We start from the raw sequence: 21,605 nt of genomic DNA, 5'->3' as shown, positions 1-21,605 counted from the left end.
CAGACAGAGAATGAGCGGAGGAAGGGCAGAGAGAGAGAGAAAGAGAGAGAGAGAGAGAGAGAGAGAGAGAGAGAGAGAGAGAGGATCTGAAGCAGGCTCTGTGCTGACAGCAGAAAGCCTGATGTGGGGCTTGAACTCACGGACCGTGAGGTAACGATCTGACCTAAAGTCAGATGTTTAACCGACAGAGCCACCCGGGCGCCCCCCCCCCCCCCCCGCCACCATGACCCTTTTCTATTTTCTTTACGGCTCCTGATCTCTGATTTTTTTCTGTTTATCTAGCCACTCACTCTTTTTTGTTTTTAATGTGTATTTATTTATTTTGAGAGAGGAGAGCACAAGCAGGGGGAGGGGCAGAGAGAGAAGAGAGAGAGAATCCCAAGCAGGCTCCACGCTGTCAGTGCAGAGCCGACGTGGGGCTCAATCCCACGAACTGAGTCGACATCAGGAGTCAGATGCTTAACTGACCGAGCGACCCAGGCGCCCCTCATTTACTCTTTTTTTATTGAGTCTCTTCGCTACAGAGAGAAAGTAAGCTCCACGAGAGGAGAGGGATTCTTTGTTTGTCCCCGGCGTCTGACCGACGCCTGACCCAATGTAGGTGCTCAATAAATATCTGCTGAGAGACGAGTGAGCTCACAGCTGATTCTGAACTGCTTCTTCATCTGTTCATGGGATTTCCCACTGAAGGCTAGGGTATCCTACGAAGCCGCCCCACATTTCTGACACCCCCACTAAAAAAAAAAAAAAAAAAACAACAACGTCAAGCCCATGGAGAGGGGGAAATAAGGAAAGTTCTTTCCCAAGCTTCAGAGGTCACTGTCCTATCACTGAGGCACCCAGAGTTCTCCATCTCTTCTGGTCACCCAGTCCTGCAGGTTAAGACCCGACCAGAAAGGACAGTTGGATGGTGTGATAAAAATGGACTCGGTCTTTATGCTCTTGGGACGATATAACTGTCGGAATGCTAGACTCCTGCCTTGAACTGAGGTGGTTTATTCCTGCCACGTGAAAAGCGCATTTTGTCCCAGGTGGCCATCCCTTGTCCCGCGGGAGGTTCTCTGCGGTTAACTGGGTCTTGGGTCTCATTCCACTGAGGAGTGAGCTTGCTTGTCAGGTGGCTGTGCCATCGGGGCTTCCAAGGGACCCTCTCTGTTCTGAATGCTGGCATCGCACGGCGTGTGGCCTTGTGTGCGTCCATCCCCCATGGAGGTGGAGTGTGTCTCAGGGTCGTGTGTTGCTCGTGTCCATTTCTTACCCTTATCCCTTATGCCTGGTGCGTCCGTCTGACTTCCCCAGATCCAGGGCACCAAAGACCATCTCTGCTTGTTCACCACTGGGCTTCCCGTGTTTACTATAATTACTATCCACTGTGGACTCTTAGTAAATACACACTGGGTGAATGAATGAATCAACAAATGAATGCATTGGAGTTTTTCCAGAGGAAGGACCACTAAAACCCATTGAAAGAGTCTCTAAAGCTCATTGACATGGAGTAGAATCTTCAGGAGCCCTGGATGAAGAAGGAGGAAGTGACAATGAATGGCCCACTAAGAAAATATCGCGGGATCAAAGGACAGCCGGTGAAGGGCTTTAAAGGAAAATTTGGGGTTGCCCATGTGTGATTCTGCACAGGCACCCGTGGCTTAGCTATAAACAGATGGGCTAATTTCCAGAAAATTCCACCACTAATAGGCTGTCGCCAGAGCCGGGTGCTAAAACTCTTTTCTGATCATGAGGGGCATGCCCAGGATCCTCTCTTAAAATACCCAGTGACTAAGGAGACGGGGGCAACACAAACTGCCCAAAGAGTTGAACAAGATGATGTATGAGGAGGCGTTCTACAAAGCGTAAATCTCTTTACCCACAGTGTGTTTTTATGATGATGATAAATATCACCGCTAAGTGTATTTGGTGGATAATTAGTCCCAGACGGTGCCCCATTGGAAAAAAAAAAATATGTGTGGTCAGAAAGCCAGAATGAAATCCACTCAAAATGTAAGTCAGATCATGCTACGACCCTCTCAAAAGCCTCCGGAGACTTCTGTCGCGCTCAGAGGCAAACTCAAACTCCTTGCCACGGCCCCCAAATCAGACATGGGACGTCTTCCATGGGGACCTCGATCAGGTCAGTCCTACAGTTGCTTTCCTGTTATTACGTCCTTCGTGTAAAATTCTAAAATCCACATGGAAAGATGCTTAACATCACGAATCACTGAAGAAAAGCAAATCAAAGCGACAAGGAGATAGCACCTCACACCCATTGAGATGGCTCTTATTAACATAAACAGAAAATAACACATGTCGGCGATGACCTGGAGAGATTGGGACCCTCGCGCACCGTCGACAGGAAGGTAAGACGGTCCCGCTGCTACGGAAAATAGTATGGTGGTTCCTCAAAGGTGAAAAATAGAACTTCTGTATGATTTGGCAATCCCACTTCTGGGTAGACATATACCCAAAAGAATTTAAAACCGGGGAGTCAAACAGGTACCTGCACTCTGTGTTCACTACAGCATTATTCGCAGCGGACAAGATGTGGAAATGACCTGAGTGTCTGCCAACAAATGAATGGAAAAAGGCAACGCGGTATAGACATATGATGGAATGGCGGCCAGCCTCAGACAGGCGGACAGTTCTGATGCACGCTACAATCTGGATGAATCCTGGGGACACCGTGCTGAGTGAAATCAGTCGGTCACGATGTCACTTCTGCGACGTGACCAAATTAGTCAGATCCATAGAGACAGAAAGTAGAAGGCTGGGCACCAGGGCCTTGGGGAGAGGGGGTGGGGAGTCAGCGTTTAAAAGAGACAGAGCTTTGGTTTGGAAAATGAAAGGAAGTTCTAGAGATGGACGGTGCTGACTGCTGCACGATCATGTGAAGGTACTTAATGCTACAGAACTGTACTCTTCTGTTTTCTTTAAGTTTATCTATTTTTGAGGGGGAGGGGAGGGGCAGAGAGACAGAGCCAGAGAAAGAATCCCAAGCAGGCTCCACACTCAGCGCAGAGCCCGATGAGGGGTTCCATCCCAGAATCCGTGAGATCATGACCTCAGCTGAACTCAAAAGTTGGACACTCAACCGACTGCATCACGCAGGCACCTTCCAGAACTGTACTCTTGAAAAGGGTTAAAATGGGAGCGCCTGGGTGGCTGGGTCAGTTGAGCATCTGACTCTTGATTTGAGATCAGGTCACGATCTCACAGGTCATGGGATGGAGCCCGTGTCGGGCTCTGCACTGAACGTGGAGCCTGCTTGGGATTCCCTCTCTCCTACCCTCTCTGCCCCTCCCCCCACTTGCATTCTCTCAAAAATAAATATTTAAAAAAAGGGTCAAAATGGGAAATTTTACATTATGTATATTTTATTTTATTTTTTTATTAAAAAAAATTTTTTAACGTTTATTTATTTTTGAGACAGAGAGAGACAGAGCATGAATGGGGGAGGGGCAGAGAGAGAGGGAGACATAGAATCCGAAGCAGACTCCAGGCTCTGAGCGGTCAGCACAGAGCCCGACGCGGGGCTTGAACTCACGGACCGCGAGATGGTGACCTGAGTTGAAGTCGGATGCTTAACCGACTGAGCCACCCAGGTGCCCCTACATTATGTATATTTTAACACAATATACAGAAAAGAAAGAACAAGAAAACCCACGTGGGTTTCCCCTCACTTCCCTCAGCCTCTGAACATCAAACATCATCCGTCCAAAATGGCGCACCTGACCACACCGCTTACAGAGCACCTCCAATCACTCCCCACCCTGCTACCTTGCTCTCTTTCTCCTCCTAGGCCCCATCTGTGCCTGACCCATTATTACTCAGATCAGTATTGGATTCTGTCTGCCATGTAAGTGCCACAGGGCAAGGCCTATGTTTGGTTCACTGCCATTTCCCCAACAGCTGGAGAGCAACGGACACCTGTAAATATCTATAAAAGAGAGGCATGAGATGCCTCTTTCTAGATGAGGACACTGGAAAAGTCAGGTAACATACATGGGCACACATGAAATAAACGCAAAAACCAGGCCTGGGCCCCAGCCCCAAGCCTGCACCTTCTTCCAACCATACTGTGTTCTTGTTGATGGTGACATTCATTCCAGTGTCCCACCTTTTCTCCCTTGAGCGAAATCTCCCCCCAGTTCAAAATCAAGTTGCCTGGCAGCCAAAAATACATGGGTACATTCATCCACTCAATGTGTACATGTCAGGCACTGTGCTAGGCATCAGGATACGGCTGAAGAGAGGAGAACACAGTTCAGGAAGGTCAGAGCCGCACAGGCCAGGCCCATGGTGGTGAGAACTACCCTTGCCTTGGGGACACAGACCCTGGAGTTCGAGAAATCCTCAGCCAGGTGACAGGGGAAACCGACGCAAGAAGAAGGAAAGGGGGACAGCACGTAATTTGTTATGAATGAAGCTTAAGGAGCAACAGGGAAGCCAAGAAATGAGGGTGACAGTATTTTGATGGATTATTGTCTGAGCAGCTAACTCTCCTTCCCTTTGCTTTCGCTTCTAGTCCCTCCCTCTTCCCTGGAGGCGATTTGCCATAGCTTGGATTCGCAGATCAGATGGACGTGAGTTCCATTCGTGGCTCTGGGACTCAGTTTCCACCTCTATACAATGGGAATATTGTAATACCGCCCTCACAGGATTATGAGAATTAACAGGAAAAACACGGGGAAAGGTCACTACCCAGTACTTGGTACACAGTAAGCACTTAATACATGCTGGCTTTGTTCTTATCTTGCACTGAATGCTGCACATATCTTTGTAACACATTCCTTAGCCCTTCAGACTATTTAGGGGGTGATTTTTTTAATAGAAAAAAAATCTGAAGGAGTTTGTAGAACATTACCTGAAAGTCGACAACAGGTATACAGAATTGAAGGAATCTTCTAGAAACAACTGATTTGTTCAATCTGGCGGAATTTAAAGGTCTTGGGAGGAAACCACTGGGGTGTGGTCAGCATGACTGACTTCCCAAGTCTGTGCCCAGTAACCTTATGACAGCGGCTTGAAATTGGCCACGAGCAGAGAATCAACACCATAATAATCAGCAAATACCACAACTCTGGGCTTTTTTTTTTTTTTTTTTTAACTTTTTCTCGAAAACTGGCTTATCAGTACCTCACTGGAACTGTAGCACAGGCTTTTCCAAAGTTTTGGAGGTCAGGTTTTTCCAAAATGGTTGACCAGGCTCAACCTGGCGGTCCGACCCCATGTGGATGCGACCTGTGTTTACACTGAGGATATTACAACCCAAGACGTATGTGCCAAACGTGTCTCAGGAGACAGACCAACATCCCTCGGGGCCGCTAAGGGAGGAAGCGATGGGTACACCTACCTCCGTCTTGGGTGGGCACAGAGAAGGCTTCTCAGAAGCAGCGGTATCTACATTAAGTCCTAAAGGACAAGAGGTTAGGACATCCCAGGAGCAGGGAGAACGGCCCAAGTACGTGTTGTGAAAAAGGGGAGAGGCGAGTGGAACCGAGCGTGCTTAGGCAAGCAAAAGTCATTTCGGCACAGAGTATGGGAGGGAAAGTGTGAGCAGGGCCAGACGGGCAGGACTGACTGTGCTGGGGTTTTCTCCTCCGCATCATCAGGAGCCGCTGGAGAGTTCGAACAGGGAGGGGGTATGACCAGAACTGCCTTTGAAAGCTCTCTGGCTGCAGTATAAGGTTCAGAAAATGTTGGTAGAGGAAGTGCCTGGGCAGCTCAGTCGGTTGAGTGCGCGACTCTTGATTTTGGCCCAGGTCGCGATCCCAGGGTCGTGGCATCGAGCCCCGCATCGGGGTCCACGCTGACAGCGTGGAGCCTGTGTGAGAGTCTCTCTCTCCCCCTCTCTCTCCTTCTGCCCCTCCTCCTCCATTCTTTCTCTCTCTCAAAGATAAAAAGAAAATGTCAGGTGGCCAAGAGAGGCTGTGGAGAACTGCGGGGAGGAAGCGAGGGGAGTGGTCCAGGTGAGGGAGGAGGAGGGCCTCCGGGGACAGGGTAAGGCAGTTCGGGAAGGAAGGAGGGACGCATCTGAGCGCATTTTTGGTGCGGACCCTCATGACCGCAGGTGTGGCTGAAGAATTTTCGGAGAAGGCAGAGAAGAAACGCAAGTAAGGACGGGAACAGATGTGTGTGACAGCCATGCCCACGGCTGCCTCCTTCACGGCAGCGGAAGGTGGAAACGACCCAAGCATCCATCACCAGAAAAACGGAGACACACAATACTCTGTACGCACGCAACGGAATATCCCTCAGCCGTAAAAAGGAAGGAAATTCTGCCATAGGTGACAACACAGAGGAGCCCTGAGGACATTGCTCTGAGTGAAATAAGCCAGTCATAAAAGCACAAATGCTGTGTGATTCCATGGATGCGAGGCGTAGACAGTAGGTAGATTAATAGAGCCAGAAAGTAGCAAGGAGGCTCCCAGGGGCTGGGGGGATGTGGAGTGCGGAGTTAGCATTTAAGGGGGACGGAGCTTCAGCCTGGGGTGATGAGAACATTCCTGGGGATGGATAGGAGCGATGGTCACCCCATGATGTGAATGTGCTTAACGTCGCCAAAGTGCACACATAAAACTGACGTTTTATGTTATGTATCTTTTAGCACAATTAAAAAAAAAAAAAATCGAGGGGAGCCAAAGATCCAGCCCAGCCTTCGGGCTTGCGGGCTGTAGAAGAGAGCGGTGTTCCTGATGGGCCACAAGCCTCCTGACTACCCCTGCCCCGTCCGTTCAGACACCAGCCATAATGATTCTTTCCAGCAAACTGTCAGCTCGTCTGACGGAATGAACTCCACGGACAGATTGTTTGAGCAGCTGTCAGGACCCAGGGGGGTCGGGGGGAGGGGGCAGGGCGCTAGCTGGGGAGGGCCATGAGGAAACTTTCAGAGGTCGTATCTTTCGGAGGTGTTGTATCTTGATAAGGGTCTGAGCCATATAATTATATTTTTACAGCTCACCAAACCTTACCCTAGATCTATTCCCTTCTCTGCACGTCAGTTTGACTTCTTGCTCTCGTTAAAGGTGGACGTGCAGGTTCAGAAATTAGAGATGGGATGTACCGATGTCTGCAACTCACTTTGAAAGGAATTTCAAAATGAGATGAATCAACACAAACGGAAGGATCTGGGAGGAGACAAAAAGGGCAAACCGTTGGCAACCGTGGGATCTAAGTGGTCGGTACCTGGGGCACCTACAATTCTTTCCATTTTTCTGTATGTTTAAAAACTCTCATGTAAAATGTTGAGAGGAACACAATTACAGTTTTTAAAAAATGTGGTGTTTTTTTTTTTTTTACTCAGTCGATTCTTATAGCACATTGCACAACCAGACAGGTTGTTAGAACTCTATGGCCATTGAGTAGCACTTAGAATAGTGGGTTTTTTTTTTCCATTTTATTTGAGAGAGAGAGAGAGAGAGAGCATGAGCAGGGGAGAAGGGCAAAAAGAGAGAGAGAGAGACTCTTAAGCAGTCTCCAGCCTTAGCACGGAGCCCCACATGGGGCTTGATCCCATGACCCTGAGATCATGAGCTGAGCTGAAATCAAGAGTTGGGTGTTCAACCGACTGAGCCATCCAGGTGCCCCTAGAATAGTGGTTCTTAAGCTGTGTTCCCTAGAAGTATTTCAGGGACTGCCTCTCCTTCAGGAAAAATAGCCCTTCTTCACTATGTTTTATATGTTGTGGATTCTGTGTAAGATTTTTGTCTTTAAAAAAAGTTTTCATTATTTATTTACTTATTTATTTTTAGTGTATGTATTTTGAGACAGAGAGAGAAAGAGTGTGTGTGTGAGCAGGGAAGGGGCAGAGAGGGAGAGAGAGAAAATCCCAAGCAGGCTCTGCACTGTCAGCACAGAGCCCAACGTGGGGCTCGATCCCGTGAGCGGTGAGATCACGATCTGAGCCGAAACCAAGAGTTAGACGCTTAACTGACTGGGCCACCCAGGCGCCCCCATTTTCACTACTTCAAAATGTCAACGCATCTCAATACTAACTCATCCGCGTTTGGGACTGGCCAGCCTTTGCTGTGCAAGCCTGTTCCTTACATTGCTGTACTTGGGCATCCTTGGTCTTCAGGCACTAACCGGCCAGCAACACCCCACCCTATCATCGTAACAACGCTAAACGCCCCTGGTACATTTCCCTCTTGGCCCTCGTCCCACTGACTCACCCCTATCTCTTTGGAGTTAGTGCCAAATCTAAGAAACCAAGGTCCACGGGTCTGCCCTCAAGTGGAGAACATTTTCCCACCATTGCACCTTGCCTGCGACGCTCCTTGAGTGTTAACCGTGTTACTTGGAACACTGAGACGCTGGTTTCTACCTTCCGCGTACTCTCCTTGAAAAGAAACGTTCACCCTCCCTCTTTGCAGACCTGACCTGGTGCTCTCTCCTTGCAAACGGATGGCTCCAGATGCTTCCCGGATACTCTCGCATCTTGACTTCAGAAAGAGAATGGCCGCCATGACGTTTGTACATCTGGTCTACACGGCAATCCTGCTTAGCGTTATGAACGACTAAGTTGGCTTTCAGGCAGGCATCTAAAAGCAAAAAATGAAGAAAGACCACAGTGTTTAAAATGCAGGATGAAACCCAAGCAGCGTGCCAAATGTTAAGGAACCCCATCGGCTCACTGGGGCGGTGGCCTCGGAAAAGGGCATCGGTCAGGGGGTGGCTCCATGTACCCCCGACGAACTCCTTCCACATTGTTTTCTTACACGAGTGTGCAAACGGAAAAGGAACGGAAAGCAAGCTGGGACAGATGTCTAATATCATTAAAGCTGGCTTCCAAAAGAATCCAGATCTCAGTTTGGTATATTAATGCTCTATTTATCTTTAAGCACAGATGGATATTTTTATTAGTATTACTTTGTTTATCTGGTTTCAAGAAAGGTTAGTCCAGGGGGCAGATGCCTCTGTTATGAGCACACATTCCTGCCGAGGGAGTCAGAAGACAAGAGGAGGCTTTTCGGCAGAACTTTAATTAGAAAAGCCCAAGTTATAAATGTTGGCAGCTCTCGCCTGGTCTAACGAGTCCAGTTGCAACAACAAACAGAAAGAAAAATAGAACATTGGCAAGACCCTGATTTCCCACCTCTCCTGCCCACCAGCTGAAGAGAGGTACGACCCAATGCCATTTCGTCCCCAAGTGTGAAACAGACCGTGAAAGGATCCAAATTCTCAGAAAACGGATGTTTTCGTTAAGCAGCCGGTTATCGCTGGAGATAATCAACAGCAACAGGTCTGTTATGAACACATGGACCTTCCAGAAGCTTCGGGCTGAGGCAATTTCTATTATGGATTTCATGGCTTTTATTGGACGGCCTGTGTTTCCTGGGCAGGGTAGGGGGAAAGGAGGGAATGCCCAGTGTCTCAGCACAATTATTACCTCTAGTTTGTTTTCCGTTGGAGTCGATTTCTTATTAGACTCTCCTTTTAGGGGATTTAAAATGGGATTATGGATCCATATGCCCAGGAAATTTCTTACCCGATTGGATTAGGAGAGTTCATTCGCCTGATGGTTCTCCCAAGAACCGTTACAAAGGGCTTTGTTTTGTCACCAAGCTTAAATCTTTACTACTCATCTTTTTTATTCCAGTCCTTTTTCTGCCACCCCTCTCTATACAGTTGCTTGTGCAGGCATGCAAAGGCAAAAAAAAAGCAAAGGTTTTAAAGCCAAAAGTCCGGGTGTAAGAGACAGGTCTGCCTTATAGCAATTGAGCATGAACATACCACTGACTGCTCTCCGGCACAATTTTCCTGCCTCCAAATTGGGAATCATCGTCTCCCACCCACCTTTTAAAGCTGCTTTGGAGATATGATTCCATCACAATCCTGCGCCAGCCCCCCACCCCAAAAAAAGAAAATCACTCTGCCTCTTGGATCTCATGCTGTTCTCTTTCCTTTATTTAAAAAAAAAAATTTTTAATGTTTATTTATTTTTGGGAGAGAGAGAGAGAGAGAGAGAGAGGAGAGGGCAGAGAGAGGGAGACACAGAATCCGACGCAGGCTCCAGGCTCCGAGCTGTCAGCACAGAGCCCGACGCGGGGCCCAAACCCATGAACCACGATGAGATCATGACCTGAGCCGAAGTCAGATGCTTTTAGACTGAGCCACCCAGGCGCCCTGCTGCTCTCCCTTTCCAACTGCTCGTGCTCGACTTTGCTTAGATTCCTCTCTTCCCCCACAGGCTGTGTCCAGCCCCTCTCTCCTTATTTTCATCTTGTCCGGCTCCCAATCTCCGTACCCACGTGTGCTGTTACTGCAGAGGCCCCCTCACGAACCTGCCCGCCTTGGTTTCTCCTGTTCACCTGACGCTCACTGATCCAGGTAGGTCTACCTGATCCAGAAAGATGCTCCTGTTCTCCACGGCCGTTCCATGGCTCTGTTTGAAACGTCATCTCTATTTGGCAGGTGTTGCTGCGTATACAACAGGACGCAGACTCAGCCAGCTGGTCAAGGACCTCTGGTATCCAGTCTGACCACCTCCCCCGCCCCCCGCTCTCACCAGAACCTCCCCAAACTTCCCCTTCCTAGCCAATCTGAACCCTCGCCCTTCCCTGCGTATTGCTAGTAACATCCATCCACCTTTTGCTCGTTCCTGCAGCCCCTGGAGGAGCTTCGAGCTTCTTCCTGGAGCACCGTTTCTAGTCTCCTCCTGTACGCGCTCCCATCGCTCACGGCTGAGTTCGAGTCCAACCTCCTACTTCAACTCTGTGGACACAGCCCTCCTCTTTACCGCAATTCCTGTTCTTCATCATCTGTACCTCTCTTGTTCCACTTACGGTCACCTCCCCTACCATCAGGTTGTTTGCTCCATGCCTGTTGGTATGACAACGTCCTTGAGGGCAAGTACTGGGTCTGATTGGCTTGTCAGGAAGCCCCACGGTGACAAGCACAGAGCGGACTGTCTGTAAGGCCACCTTTGAGTCAAGAGTGCCGTTTGGAGCCTGAGCTGGTGCAGTGACACCAGCATGTTTGGACACGTCTGGCCTTCCCAGGGCCAAGGTGCACAGACGCCGGAAGAGCCCTCTGGGAAATCGCCCATCCTGGGGGAGAAAAGGCGAGCAGAGAAGCTTGGCCCCCTCACAAAGCCTCAGTCATGGTGGCCGGGGCTTGGGTTTCAAGTGGGCCATAATGTCTGCCTTTTCAGCTTTGTCTCCTCGCCCAAGACCTGTTTACTGAAAAAAATAAAAAAATAAAAAAATCGAGAAGGCTTTTCTGGAAGGCACATAGAGCAATTTAAAGGTCTCTGTTGGGGCGCCTGGGTGGATCAGTTGTCGGCTCAGGTCACGATCTCACAGTTCGTGGGTTTGAGCCCCAAGTCAGGCTCTGTGCTGACAGCTCGGAGCCTGGAGCCTGCTTTGGATTCTGCGTCTTCTTCTCTTCTCTCTCTGCCCCTTCCCTGCTCGCACCCTGTCTCTCTCTTTCTCTTTCAAAAATAAACATTAAAAAAATGTAAAAAAAAAAAATTTGTTTTTTTAAAGCCTCTGTTAAAACACTGGAAGTGGAGGAATTACTACCCTGACTCCACAGAAGGAAAAATGCCTTTGGTACTGGAGGGCCCCCGAGGACACGGGGCCATTGCTTTGGGGCCTTAAAAACGCAGCTCGTCAGAACCGAACCCCAATGGGGCCAGCAGAAAAGACATCATCAGCATCATCGTGATCATGCAGATGATGCAAAGAACTAACCATCTACCTCCAAAGACCCCCGGAAGTACTCGGGGGAGGGCCAGGAATTGCAGAGGCGAAAGAGCCTGGCAAATCACAGGTACGGCTGAGAGCAAGAGAACAATGCAGATCACATGTGGCCAGAATGAGCAGGTGACAGAGTTCAAGGTGATGTACACGAAAGAACCAAAGAACCGTTCGAAGCACATACGATGGGGATGTCAGGACGGACTGGGTCTGCAGGTTTCTCCTGGCTACACGAACACAGTCTCACAGTCTCGTCACTCTAGAATTAACCTGTCTCCTGACACCTCTTCTCCCCTCTTCCACTGGATTTTTTTTTCATCTTTCCCTCCCCTACGTGTTACATCTATTTGCATCATCCCTGTGAGGCTGCTATAAATGAATCCGTTGAGCCATGGCAACTCATGTGACCAGTCCCAAGAACCTTTTGTTTGTCATTGCAAACACCCGCTATCAGATATGAACAATGAAGGTGGGGGGTGGGGGGCGCGGGGGACCCATGATGTATGTGCCTGGAGTTTGGGAACCGGCTGAAAAGGTAGCGGGGAGAGGAAGGAGCCTGGAAAGATAGACTTTCCTGCATAACCGTTCCTCATTTCTCATGCCTGATGATTATTAATTACATTTGTGCATTGATACAATTTGCCGGTTTTCTGAGGAGGCGAATTGAGCTTAGTCATTTTGGCATTTTTAAACGTAAATGAAAAATCACCCGGTGCTCCGAGCCAGGAGCGAGAAAGATAAATAACACCAGGAAGCTGGTCGTTGCCCGTCTGTCATAAAATTTCATTAGTTTTGACAGCTTGTACAACATAAGCAATGAATGAATGCTAACTACACTTCCTTGTCTGTCCGCTCCCAGAAGTCACCGGCGCTGCACGGACCAGAGGGGTACCACCTGCCAGGGGGACCCCGCGAGGAAGGACACAGGGGCCTCCGTGAGCCCCACGAGGGCCCCAGGACACCCTCCTTGGGTAGTAGGCTCCTAACCTCCCTGTCCACGTGGGATGACTCTCGAGTAGGACTCCTTCGTTAACAAATACTTCTCGATGCTTCCATGGGCCAGGCGCAGCTCTGAGTGCGTGCAGGTAAATGCATCCACGGTGAGAAGTGCCAGGGGGGAGGCACGTCAGGGAAAGCAGAGAGGAGGTCCCTGCCCTTGGCTGCCTGAGGGATGCCAGCAAGTTGTCTGACCACGGAAGCCATGTGGGCATTCAGGCCCCCCCCCCCAAACGGTGACGGCCCGGGAGTCCTGAGTCTCTTGGGGTGACTGACATAGAGGCACTTCCTCTTCCTGTTCCCTCTCTTCCTTCCCTAAACAATTCAGCCATAAAGCCATTGGGTGGGGCAGAATAAAAGTCAGCATCTCTGCAGGAAGGAAAAGGAAACACGGTGGCCCAAGGGTATCGGAGTCCAAGAATGGTGACAGGAGTGTCCCTGCAAAGTGATGGCCTGGCTGGGGGGGGGGGGGGGCTCTGAGCCTGATGGTGGGTGTTAGGGACCCAGCAGGACGAGGAGGACATATATGTATGCCAGCAGCCAGCGTGGGGACTCAGGGTCAAAGCTGGAAGAGGGTGTCCCCGTAGAAGGGCAGCCAGGGAAGGGGAGTCAGCCACAGCAGGGTGAGGAGAGCATCCGCTGGTAGGGCAGTTTGGCATGGGGACTCAAAGCCCCAACGAGGCAAGGAGAAAACTGCCACAAAGGGGTGTCAGAGCTCCAGCGGGGTGAGGAGGGCATCCACAGGGACACTCGGCGGAAGGGGGAAACGGTCACATACAAAAGCATTGGTCCAATGAGCAAACAAATTAAGGTAATGGGAGCCTGCCTTCTAACTGCCAGAGAAAGGAGGTACACATACGGGGAAAGCAAGAAGGTGAGAAAAAACCCTGTGCTGTTGGATTGGAATTGGAGAGATCAGAGTAGACACGTCATTTCCAATCCATAGAGATAGACACTGAAATAAATACAAATGAATATACACACTCCCTTGCTGTGCCGTTGAGAGCCTGGGAACAAGAACACCCAATAAATGCAACTGTCTTTCTCATGGGTGTGGTGGAGCTGGTAATATAAAAGCTTAGAGAAGCCTGGGATATCTTTACCACCATAAAGGGAGAGCCTGCCTGGGAGTAAAACAGAGGAGAAGGAGAGCAAAGAGGGATCCTGATAACATTTGAAGCCCTGGATCCAGCCATGCCTGAAGCTTATCTTGTAACTGAACACAATTCTTTCTTTTTCCTTTCTTTTCCTCCCTTTTCTTTCTTTCTTTCTTTCTTTCTTTCTTTCTTTCTTTCTTTCTTTCTTTCTTTCCCTTCCTTTCTTTCTTCTTTCTCCTTCCTTCCTTTTTCTTCTTCCTTTCTTTCATTTTTCTTCCTTCCTTTCTTTCTTCCTTCCTTCCTTTTTTCTTTCTTTTTTCTTTCCTTTCTTTTTCCTTCCCACCTCCCTTCCTTCCTTCCCTTCCTTCCTTCTTCCCTTCCTTCCTTCCTCCCTTCCTTCCTTCCTTCCCTTCCTTCCTTCCTTCTTCCCTTCCTTCCTTCCTTCCTTCCCTTCCTTCCTTCCTCCCTTCCTTCCTTCCTTCCCTTCCTTCCTTCCTTCTTCCCTTCCTTCCTTCCTTCCTTCCCTTCCTTCCTTCCTTCCTTCCTTCCCTTCCTTCCTTCCTTCTTCCCTTCCTTCCTTCCTTCTTCCCTTCCTTCCTTCCTTCTTTCCTTCCTTCTTTCCTTCCTTCCTTCCTTCCTTCCTTCCTTCCTTCCTTCCTTCCTTCCTTCTTCCCTTCCTTCCTTCCTTCTTTCCTTCCTTCTTTCCTTCCTTCCTTCCTTCCTTCCTTCCTTCCTTCCTTCCTTCCTTTCTGTAGGGTTAGTTGAATTGTTGGCACTTGAAGTGAAAAAGTTTTATTAATACTCTCAAAAAATTCCTGATGATTGGTCTCCATTGAATCACAACCTCAGATATTCCAGGCATTCTACTTTTTAAAAGGCATTCGTATATCCATGTTGTCATTTATTTAACAAACATTGATTGGGTGCCTCCTAAATGCCAGACACAATTCTGGTTTCTTAGGATACACCAGTGAAGGAAAACTGACAAGAATCTCTGACCTGTGGGATTGACATTCTCATGGAGCCAGACGGAAAATAAACAACAGACAATAACTCAATAAATAGGTGAGTATAAATGCTGTGGTGTGGGGGGCGGGGAGGAGAAAGAAACGGTAGAGCATGGTAAGGGGGAGACGGACATTCCAGCACAGAAAGTGGGATTTGCAGTTTTAAATCGAATAGGCAGGGTAGAACACAGTGAGAAGGTTACACCTGAGCAAAACCTGGAAAATGAGGGGGTTAGAACATATCGGGGATGGAGGGGAAACTGCCAGGGCAAAGGTCCTGAGGCAGAACTGGGTCTGGTGTGTTCAAGGAACAGAGAGGAGTCACTGTGGCCAGAGTGGCTTCAGGAGAGAGTGATTGGGGTCATAAAGGGAAACACTGGGGGACCAGGTAAGACCTTAAAGGTGTTTCAAACAGTCAGCTTTGACTCTAAGTGAAAGGAGTCATAAAATCATATCATATTAAGCAGAAAATTAGGTGGTCTTAGGTATCAAAGGATCAGTCCGGTTGTTAACCTAAGAGTGAAGGGGTTTAGGGTGAGGAGGGTAAGAGCAGAGAGAACAGGTAGAAGGAACCCCGGGGAGAGAGGCTGGTGGTTCAGGCCAAAGTAATTCCAGGGAAGAGGAATTCCCTGGAGTCGAAAATAATTCTAGGGTTTGGGGGCGCCTGGGTGGCTCAGTCAGATAAGCATCAACTCTTGATTTAGGCTCCGGTCATGATCTCACAGTTCGTGAGTTCAAAACCGCATCTGGCTGACAGTGCAAAGTCTGCTTGGGATTCTGTCTCTGTCTCTGTCTCTGTCTCTCTCTCTCTCCGCCCCTCCCCTGCTTGCTCTCTGGCTCTCTCTCAAAATAAATAAAAATAAACTTTTTAAAAATATAATTCCAGGGTTTTGTGCTTGAGCAGCTATAATGAGGAGCTAAATGGGAAATGCCACAGGAGGAGAGATTTACGGGCAGAAGATCAGGAGATCAGTTCTGGACAAGCTGGGCTGGAAAAGTCTCTTAGACATCTGAGCACAGGTGCTGGGTAGCCATTACATAGAAGAAGCTAGAGTTCCAGAGATGAATTAGGACCATTTTAACGTCTGCAAACTTTTACAAAATTAGTTTATATTTAACAGTGCATTGGAGGATCAGTTTCTAAGTGCAATGCCATAAAGATCTGGCCAGAAGATCGTAAAACCTTCGCTCGGGATTTCCAGTTCTGTTGTCTTTACCGTGCCTTTCTCTATGCCGGGGGGGTTCTGAGTGTGGTCTGGCCACCCCTGGGGGAACCAGAGATCCTTTCAAGGTAGATGAGAATTATTTTCATAATAATAGCAAGGCATTATTCACCTTTTTCCATTCCCGTTCATTCCTGAGCTCACAGTGGAGGTCTCCAGAGACTATGTCATGTAATTTGAAATTGAATGCAGGGGTAGGTAGATATGAGCACATTGCTGTCTTCTGTGAAGCTGTGATATTGTGATATAATAAGAAATGTTTATTCGGGGGGAGTTGCCTGGATGGCTCAGGGGGTTATGCATCTGACTCTTGAGTTCGACTCAGGTCATGATCTCACAGTTCGTGAGTTCAAGGCCCGCGTTGGGCTCTGTACTGAGCACGGAGCCTGCTTGGGATTCTCTCTCTCTCCCTCTCTCTCTGCCCCTCCCCACTTGTTTCCCGTCTTAAATAAATAAACTTAAAAAAGAAAGAAAGAAAGAAAGAAAGAAAGAAAGAAAGAAAGAAAGAAAGAAAGAAAGAAAGAAAGAAATATATATTTGGTCTTTGTCCCTGGTTCCTGGCATAGGGTATTTTAAAACCCTGAGAGATAGGAGTGAAAGGAGACTCCGACGTATTCATGAAGAGCCCTTTTCAACCTTATCTGTGTTTGTGCTGATAAGGTGGCTCTTGGTGTCCCCAGAGTTTCAGGATGGGGGCTGGTAGGAGAGGGGTCAACCGCATGATGACAGGGAAGGGAGCGGGGCTGGAAAGTGAGCTCATCACCAACAGCCAATGTTTTAATTAACCGTGGCTGCTTAACGAAATCTCTGTAAAAACCCCTGAACTACAAGGTTTGGAGAACTTCCGAGTTGGAGCTGCCGGGGAGGGGGGGTGGTGAGCTCACAGAGGGCAAGGGAGTTCAGTGCACCTGCCCCTGCGCCTCTCCCCAGATGTCTCCTCCATTTGGTCGTTCATTTGTATCCTTTATGATTAGCCAATAAACCCTGGCACTGTCTTTTCCGGAGTTCTGGGAGCCATTCTACCAAATGATCAGACCTGAGGAGGGGGTCATGGGAACCAACTGACAGCCAATCGGTCAGAAGTGAGAGAGGCCCGTGGTCTGTGGCCGGCATCTGAAGCACCGGGCTGACGACAGACTGACCTGTGTCTCTGGATGTCAGAGGTGTGGTCCACTAGGGTGACAGGATCCTCCTTAGAAGCTCCATGGGCAGGCACTTGCGGTCCAGGAGGCGGGCCCCATTCATCCAGACCGGGCCTGTCACCTAGAGAGAGACTCTTCTTCACTCTTGGCTGTTTGTGGTGAGGTCATCTGGACCTCCCGTGTTCACCACCCCCCCCCCCCCCAGCATTTTCCCCACACCACTGTGGGCTTGTTGCCATAAAAGCATTGTCTTGCTTCCTCTCCAGAACTTTCCACATATACAGTGATCATTTTGTAAATTATCACGCATATCCAACACACATGCGCACACACACACACACACACACACAGGCTGGATATAGAGGAGATCCAGACCTAAAATCAACAGAAATGCTGACTTTGACCTTGAAATGTCAGGATGAGCCCCATGAAATAATATAACATATAAAAACTTGTCTCTGCCCCTGGTTCCTGGCACAGAGCTCCGAAAACCCTTGTAATTCCCTGGGTGATAAGGGTGTCTTCTGTTCCAATGAGGGGACTCTCGGTGGGTTCCGGGATGGCTTTGGGATGGGGCTGGGTGCCAGAAAGACCAAGCCAGGATTAACAGCTTCGAACTGTCGGCCCCATCTTCCAGCCCTGGGCAAGGGGAGAAGGGCTGGAGATTGAGTTAATGATCCATGATGTGCCTGCATAATAAAAACTCCGTCAAAATCCTGAAAGTACGGGGTCTGGAAATGCCAGGTGGGTAAACACATCTACACGCGATTAGAATTCTTTCCCTTGTGGTACTTCTGGATCTTGCCCCATGTATCCCTTCATCTGGGTGTTTATTCCCACCCTTTGTAATACCCTATATTAAAAAAAAAATTAAACATATTTCCCCGAGTTCTGTGAGCCCTCCCCGCAAATTATCAAATACAAAGAGGTGGTTGTGGGAAGTCCTATTTATAGCTGGTCAGTCAGAGGTACAGGTGGTGACCCAAGACTTAACGGCTGGTGTCTGAAATGGGGCGGGGGCAAGTCCTGTGGGACTGAGCCCTTAACTTGTGGGATCTAATGCTGAGCCCCGGTGGATAGTGTCCGAACTGAAATTCGGTGCATTATGGGACATCCAGCTGGTGCTGCAGAGAATCGAGGGACGCATGGGTTTTCCAGAGGCACTTGAGTAAGTGAGTAATAGAGAAACATAGGGTGTGTTCTTCCCAGACTAGCCCATTGGGCGTGTGTGTGTGTGTGTGTGTGTGTGTGTGTGTATTTCCCCCAGTTCTGTTCTCTGAGAACTTGCAACATTTTTACGGGAGAAGCAAAGTGTAAGCAGCGCCCAGGCGTTGATTTCTAAAACCCATTATTCACTAACAGAAATCAGGGTTCCTTGGAGAACTGGTCGTGAGCCTACAAAATGTCACTGTGTCAGAAGGCAAAGAAGGGTTCTGCCCCGTGGGGTTGTGCAAAAAGTTCACAGGAACTGCTTGGAGATGCTCCCACTGCCCCTATTAAGAGCATCGTTGCACCCGAGTAAACAAAAACCCACGATGCTATACTGTTAATAATAGAGAAGAAAAGAAAAATTGTTTTTGGCTTAGATAATGAAAAATATGATGAAGGGGCGCCTGGGTGGCTCAGTCGGTTGAGCATCCCACTTCGGCTCAGGTCATGATCTCGCGGTCCGTGAACTCGAGCCCCGCGTTGGGCTCTGTGCTGACAGCTGGGAGCCTGGAGGCTGTTTCTGATTCTGTTATCTCCCTCTCTGTCTGACCCTCCCCCATTCATGCTCTGTTTCTCTCTGTCTCAAAAATAAACGTTTAAAAAAATTTTAAAATATGATGAAAAAACCACAAAACAACGAATGTTGCACAAATCTGGATAGTGGGAAAGGAGGCGGGGGGGGGGGGTGGTGGTGACGAGTGGTTAACACAGTTCACTCTATCTACATGTGTGATGGAAGTTTCTATGGGTATCTTATTTTTTTAAGAAACAAACAAAAAACGAAAGGAAGTAATGACTTGAATCTGCTACAAGGTAAATGTAAAAATCCATCCCCCCAAAAAGGCTACAAAGATGAAAAATCAAAATCAGTTACCTATAGTTGATGGCATTACAAATGATTTTAAATTCTCTTCCTTATGCCTTTCCCCCCTAATTTTCTACAATAAATTACTCTAGTAACATGAAGAAAACAAAGCTATATGTAACCTACTGACACATAGAATGTGCACAATGCTAGCCGAACCTACATAGAGTAGGCACAAGGTGGTACGTATCACTCTTTTTTAAAAAATTTGTTCATGTTTTATTTATTTTTGAGAGCAAGAGAGACAGAGCACGAGCAGGGGAGGGGCAGAGAGAGAGAGAGGGAGACACGATCTGAAACTCTCACTCTTTTATGATTTAATTATACGTATTTCTATTTTTTTCTTACATCTATCTTTCCTCCCTTCTCTCTTTCATTTTCAAAGACATATTGTAGAGTCAAAAAAAACTTAATTACTGATAGCTAGATTGGGCACAACTCTGATTAATGCACTTACACTAGTTTATAAAGGTCTGGATTTCATCTCTAAAACAATATTCAAGAAGAAGATATGAACGTGTATGAGATTGGACAGCCAACTAATGAGACAAATTCTTTTTTTTCCAATAGCAAAATATATCTGGAACTCCTCTCGAGTTCTTAAGAGTTGAAGTCACATTTCCTAAGGAGCTTCAGTAACATAAATCTTTCAGTTTTGAGGATGAATTTCATTTCTGGAAACAACCAAAAGTCATCCAGAGCCAAGTGTGATGAATAAGGTGGTTGATCAGGCGGGAAACTATTTTGGGGTTTACAAAGTGAGGTGCAATTAGAGTGATGAAATCCAAAATATAAACTAGCTCGGAAGTAATTCCACAGTGGAATTCTTAAAGCATTTTGAGGCACTTTGGTCCAAGCGAGTACTTTGAAAGAATATTCATTTATTGTCATCATTTCCTATCCTTTCTCTCACCAAAGGAGGGTATGAGAGTCACTAACGTCCCCCAAGGGGATCCCCTCACTCGGCACAACTTTGTGTCCTCTCTCACTCTAGAAGATGGTCTGAAATCCTCTCCTTTCCTCTCCTAACAGAACCGAGTTCAACCACCTGCAGGGGCAAACTCCTCCACATTTCATTTTAGTTTTGGAGCGGGCATCTTGACCTCCCTAGGCAGAATCATTAGATAATGATTCCATACCTTCCATTCTCTGACCTTGTTAGTCTTAGCAACAAAGAGTTAGACGTTCTGGAGGTACAACGATCTCTTCTGGGAACAAGTCTCTGGGTTGGGTTAATCTCCTCCTCAGATGAATTTTTGCTCCTGGGACCACCTTTTGCCTAGAGTCTTCTCTCTGTGGAGCTGGAACCTGGGGACCAGGAGAGCCTGCACCATTCACATCAGAAAGTGCCTCTTCCCAGCTTTTGACCCAGCGTTTCTTTTCTGTATTAGAAATCCCAGGCCACCAGTATCTCAGGGGACTCATTCCAACAGGATGCTCTGAGGCAGAGAGGAGAGGGCGGTAGAAGGGGACCCGACAATGCCAGTCCTACGCTCTTCCAGATTCTCAACAAGAAGGTAAACCAGGGGCCTGCGGTGTGGCTGAGCTGGACAGGTCATGATCTCACGGTTCATGGGTTCGAGCCCCGTGTCGGGCTCTTTGCTGACAGCTCGGAGCCTGGAGCCTGCTTCGGATTCTGTGTCTCCCTCTCTCTCTCTGCTCCTCCCCTACGTGTGCCCTGCCTCTCTCTCTCTCTCGCTCTCTTTCTCAAAAATAAATATTAAAAGAATTCTTAACAATAAAATAAAAAATAAACTTCTCGAGGCAGAATTTCATGACAACAGCAGGTTGACACAAGACAAATAAATCCCAGCCTGAAAAATTCAGTGAAGCCTTTGAAAAAAAAAATTAAGTTTCAAAAAAATAAAAAGAGTGGGTGAGGAGCATAAGATTGTGAAAGCCACCTTGACTGCACATTTCCTTAACCAGACTCTGTATGCACTGTTGATTGAACTTGGTTCTAACTTCAGCAGACAGTATTAATTTCAAAGGCTCTCTTTTGTGTCAAGCTGAGTTTATAAACACAGCTATTTGCTAATAAATGTGACCTTTAAAACATGTTACTCTCCACACAGACTTACTCTGTGTCCAGCTGAGGGGTGGGGGGAAGGTGGGTATGGCAGGGAAGACCTGGAGAAAAGCCTGGAACGAACCATACACAGCCTCTCCTCAACCACTCAGACCTTTAACAGACCTCCACTGCTTCCATTTCTCAACAAATTTCTTTTTAATCCCTTGGGTATTTCCCACGCGGGAGGTGCTAGGTGAGGATAGCAAAGATACAGAAATCAATGGGACACAGCCATTGTCTTTAATGCATGCGCAGCCATAAGACACCCACACGAAACAATGATCAATTATGGTGGCGTTTGA

At 47.9% G+C, this 21,605-nt stretch overlaps 1 long non-coding RNA gene across 13 annotated transcripts in view; it reads right to left on the bottom strand.

Moving 5' to 3' along the window:
- The window catches only part of LOC109245840 (uncharacterized), a 228,326-nt gene that overhangs the window by 160,516 nt on the left and 46,205 nt on the right, over positions 1-21,605 (bottom strand). For 12 of the 13 annotated variants that reach the window (XR_008418723.1, XR_008418726.1, XR_008418719.1 and 9 more), the window contains 2 exons: positions 17,159-17,279; positions 8,374-8,534 (listed from right to left, as the gene is read on the bottom strand). This is a non-coding gene — a long non-coding RNA (uncharacterized LOC109245840). Of the gene's footprint in view, positions 1-8,373; positions 8,535-10,277; positions 10,414-17,158; positions 17,280-21,605 lie in introns of all 13 variants that reach the window. The other variant, XR_008418721.1, reaches the window with a different exon arrangement.

The sequence above is a fragment of the Panthera pardus genome, unplaced genomic scaffold, assembly GCF_024362965.1.
Source record: "Panthera pardus isolate Hobbes unplaced genomic scaffold, ASM2436296v1 HiC_scaffold_3, whole genome shotgun sequence".
Classification (NCBI taxonomy): Eukaryota; Metazoa; Chordata; class Mammalia; order Carnivora; family Felidae; genus Panthera; species Panthera pardus.
Note: the sequence above shows the minus strand (reverse complement) of the source record. Positions and strands in the feature narration are given on the sequence as shown.